General features: G+C 45.4%; 1 pseudogene; it reads right to left on the reverse strand.

Annotated features, from left to right (window-relative positions):
• Nucleotides 1-4,545: 4,545 nt before the first annotated feature.
• Nucleotides 4,546-4,663, reverse strand: LOC126482965 (5S ribosomal RNA; annotated as a pseudogene).
• Between the last annotated feature and the right edge of the window lie 304 nt (nucleotides 4,664-4,967).

Here is a 4,967-nt window from a genome sequence, read left to right on the forward strand (position 1 = left end):
GTGTTGCAGGAAAACCAAGCTATTTAACCAGTGTTCTATACCCTCAATGTCTTATGACAGCCTGTATGAGACCCATGTGTGGTTCTGAGCTCTTCTGCATTTCCTCTGTGTAAAAGCATGCTGAAATTTCAGTGCCACGGCTATTCTTTAAGCTGTAAGTTACGGTGTTTGTTCTCTGCACTTTGGAAACTGTGAGTCTCACTCGACCAGTTTGGGAAGTATGACTTCTCGAATGCTTTATTGTGTTTTGAGATACTTGTCAAATTACCCACATTAAATTTCTGTTTGCTTGGATTCAGTATTTTAATACAGTAGTACACCATGTCCATGGGCCCGTTATAACGAACGTCGATTGGTCTCATTTTTATTGTTGCTATGTTTGATTCGATTATACTGTGCAGTTATTTCTAGGAGGATATTCATCCATTTGTATGAGCCACGAAGATTAAAATAGAATCACAAATCAAAATGTTCAAATGTGTGTGAAATCTTATGGGACTTAACTGCAAAGGTCATCAGTCCCTAAGCTTACACACTACTTAACCTAAATTATCCTAAGGACAAACACACACACCCATGCCCTAGGGAGGACTCGAGCCTCCACCGGGACCAGCCGCACAGTCCATGACTGCAGCGCCATAGACCGCTCGGCTAATCCTGCACGGCATACAATCACATTTCACCTTTATTCTGTGCAGACATTCCAGGATACTCGCCCTCAGGTAGGTGAATGTTGAGTAGTGTGGGTGAATGTTGAGTAATGGTGCATTCCAATCTGCTGCATCACAGGCTTGAAATACCTATTGTAAAACACTCCACAGTAATTGATTTGAAGGTTGGCTGGACATCGATTCATCCCTGTCTGCAACAAATGCTCAAAGACCCTTGCAAGACCTCTCCTTGTTTTTGTTTTAACATGTAATGCTTAGGTGAGTTTAGAGTATATATCAACGACCATTAATGTCTATGAGGGCATCTTTTATGTGCTGGTGTGTGTAGTTCTTGAACTACTATCTCCATTCTTATTCGATTTTACTTCTCTCTCGAAGTACAGAAATTATTGAAACAGCCTCGTTCAAATGAGCCATACTACCAGCAGCAGCTCATGCTAGGAGCAGTCATAGACAATCTATTTTTTACTGTTTTTCTATGTACAGTAATTGCTTGCAGGATTTCACCATACATATCCAGATCTTTGGGTGAATAATTTACAATTTTTGTGGGATGTACGAAAATGAGATTCATTAGACCAGTTGTTCTCTGAAATTTCCTGTCACCTACCAGTATTGTTTTCCTTTTAAGCTTATAGGTCGCTCGTCTAAAATGTATGGTTTTTCACCACTGACATAAAATATTTTTCTATCCTATCGTAACTGTGGTGGTTAGTAAAATCAGCAATTTCATTATCAATATGTAATTTCGCTGAGAGTTCTTTGAGAGATTCAGTAACTGGTTTAAAGGTTTCTCCCAGAGTCTGCTCTTCATTCAAATGTCCTAACCTTAGCGGTTGTAACTTCTCCAGAACAGCCTTCTGTGTCACGTTGACCTTATGTTTAGTTGGCATCTTATTATATACTAACCAGACTCCTTTGCAGGGTGCACATCTCCAATTCTATCAATCTTTACAGCTAAGTCATGTACATTCGTTTCAATTCCTCCAAGCTTTACAGCTAAGTCGTCTAATTTCTTTCTCAGAATCATCTGGGTGTACGTTCCTAGCTACTTAAACCTAGCACCTAAGTCACTGACAAGTCTCAGAAAGGCCTAGGCATACATCTGTAGGTCATTAACTCTAATTTCGAGAGATTCAAATTTTCCATATGTGTATAGACGCATTTCTTATCTATTCACACCCAACCTCTCGGTTTGAGTGCTTGACATATGAGCGAACTTGTCCATGGTGTGATGTAAACTAACGTACTCATCACTTCTTTCATATCTGTATATAAGGAAACTCCTGGAAGTTCTGTCTATACCTACATCATTCAGTTTTCTTGATATATTAGTAACAAGAAGCCTGTACTGTGTGTGATTCCAGCAATCTGTATGTATCTCTACAAAATCATTGAATGACATTTTGGTTCCTACATGCACCCAGATTGAAAGTTAGATTTGTATTACCCTGCACCATCTGTAACAGGATCCTCGAATATGTCCGACTCAAGTAAACTACACTCCTGGAAATGGAAAAAAGAACACATTGACACCGGTGTGTCAGACCCACCATACTTGCTCCGGACACTGCGAGAGGGCTGTACAAGCAATGATCACACGCACGGCACAGCGGACACACCAGGAACCGCGGTGTTGGCCGTCGAATGGCGCTAGCTGCGCAGCATTTGTGCACCGCCGCCGTCAGTGTCAGCCAGTTTGCCGTGGCATACGGAGCTCCATCGCAGTCTTTAACACTGGTAGCATGCCGCGACAGCGTGGACGTGAACCGTATGTGCAGTTGACGGACTTTGAGCGAGGGCGTATAGTGGGCATGCGGGAGGCCGGGTGGACGTACCGCCGAATTGCTCAACACGTGGGGCGTGAGGTCTCCACAGTACATCAATGTTGTCGCCAGTGGTCGGCGGAAGGTGCACGTGCCCGTCGACCTGGGACTGGACCGCAGCGACGCACGGATGCACGCCAAGACCGTAGGATCCTACGCAGTGCCGTAGGGGACCGCACCGCCACTTCCCAGCAAATTAGGGACACTGTTGCTCCTGGGGTATCGGCGAGGACCATTCGCAACCGTCTCCATGAAGCTGGGCTATGGTCGCGCACACCGTTAGGCCGTCTTCCGCTCACGCCCCAACATCGTGCAGCCCGCCTCCAGTGGTGTCGCGACAGGCGTGAATGGAGGGACGAATGGAGACGTGTCGTCTTCAGCGATGAGAGTCGCTTCTGCCTTGGTGCCAATGCTGGTCGTATGCGTGTTTGGCGCCGTGCAGGTGAGCGCCACAATCAGGACTGCATACGACCGAGGCACACAGGGCCAACACCCGGCATCATGGTGTGGGGAGCGATCTCCTACACTGGCCGTACACCACTGGTGATCGTCGAGGGGACACTGAATAGTGCACGGTACATCCAAACCGTCATCGAACCCATCGTTCTACCATTCCTAGACCGGCAAGGGAACTTGCTGTTCCAACAGGACAATGCACGTCCGCATGTATCCCGTGCCACCCAACGTGCTCTAGAAGGTGTAAGTCAACTACCCTCGCCAGCAAGATCTCCGGATCTGTCCCCCATTGAGCATGTTTGGGACTGGATGAAGCGTCGTCTCACGCGGTCTGCACGTCCAGCACGAACGTTGGTCCAACTGAGGCGCCAGGTGGAAATGGCATGGCAAGCCGTTCCACAGGACTACATCCAGCATCTCTACGATCGTCTCCATGGGAGAATAGCAGCCTGCATTGCTGCGAAAGGTGGATATACACTGTACTAGTGCCGGCATTGTGCATGCTCTGTTGCCTGTGTCTATGTGCCTGTGGTTCTGTCAGTGTGATCATGTGATGTATCTGACCCCAGGAATGTGTCAATAAAGTTTCCCCTTCCTGGGACAATGAATTCACAGTGTTCTTATTTCAATTTCCAGGAGTGTATGTCAACACCCATATGATGACCAAAACTGAATGTCATAGAATTTGATACTTTGTTTCCAAATAATCAAATATGAACATGGTGTTTGGTTTTAATTTTTCTAGTGGAGGGGTGACTTGACTGAATGTGACATCATTGACACGTTGCAGTATCTTTTGCAGCAACTGGTACTTGGGTTGAAACAGTGTTTTTGAAAATGCATGTACATGCTCAAATAGGCTCCAACTAGGTGCGTCAACAGTGGCACGAGAACGTTTGCCTTGCCGCAACTGGATGGCCTACAATTATTGTTCGTAAATTATCAAAGAGGAATATCTCAGTCTTCTTCTTCTCCTGATCTTCTTCCAAATAGGATCAATCGCTTACAACAAAGTTTTGATGCTTCATCCACCTGCCATGATAGCAATCACATCAGGTATTAGCGTGCAATGGGTTTTTATGGTAAAACACTCGTAATAATATATGTAGATGCTATAGCGCAATCAGTACCTTACCAACTCTGCTACAATGGCTGGGCTATAATGGGAAGATTATGAAGTAACAAAAACAAAAGATTTAAGATAGTATATTTTATAAGCACTTCAGTAGTCGTATATAGGATGCAGTACATCAGCAAAAGCCACTGGTTCTTTCTTGATACCAGTACAGTATTGGCAATTGATGATGTCCTGTATGCAATGAATTCAGCTTGTATTTCCCTCAGACTGAGGGGTATTCCTTCAATTTCTTATTTTGTTCTCATTTTGATGAGAACTCCGTCTTCAGGCCACAAGTGACCCATCGGGACCATCTGACCGCCGTGTCATCCTCAGACGAGGATGCGAATAGGGGGGCGTGTGGTCGGCACACCACTCTCCCAGTCGTTATGATGGTTTTCTTTGACCGGAGCCACTACTATTCGGTCGAGTAGCTCCTCAATTGGCATCATGAGGCTGAGTGCACCCAGAAAAATGGCAACAGCACATGGTCACGTGGATGGTCACCCATCCAAGTGCCAGCCCCACCCGACAGCACTTAACTTCGGTGAACTGGAGGGAACCAGTGTATCCGCTGTGGCAAGGCCATTGCCTCTCATTTTGATACAGTGTTCTAATTCTTCTACGTGCATGTTATAAGTTTGGTGGTAGTTCACAATGGCTTTATATGCACTTTGCACATAAGGCAGCTATCTGCTCAGCTTTCCAACACAGTGGTTAGCACCATCCGTAGACCAAACAAGTTTGTAACAGTAGAGTGCTGTAAACAAATGGACTGACCAACCAATATCAGCATAAGTGCAGCACCATCATACAGTGATGTTATAGATAGTGTCAGGCCTGCACAGCAAATCTCTGGGAGAGAGTGGTATGGATCATACTCTGTGGTCATATTCT

The sequence above is a fragment of the Schistocerca serialis genome, chromosome 5, assembly GCF_023864345.2.
Source record: "Schistocerca serialis cubense isolate TAMUIC-IGC-003099 chromosome 5, iqSchSeri2.2, whole genome shotgun sequence".
NCBI classification, from domain to species: Eukaryota; Metazoa; Arthropoda; class Insecta; order Orthoptera; family Acrididae; genus Schistocerca; species Schistocerca serialis.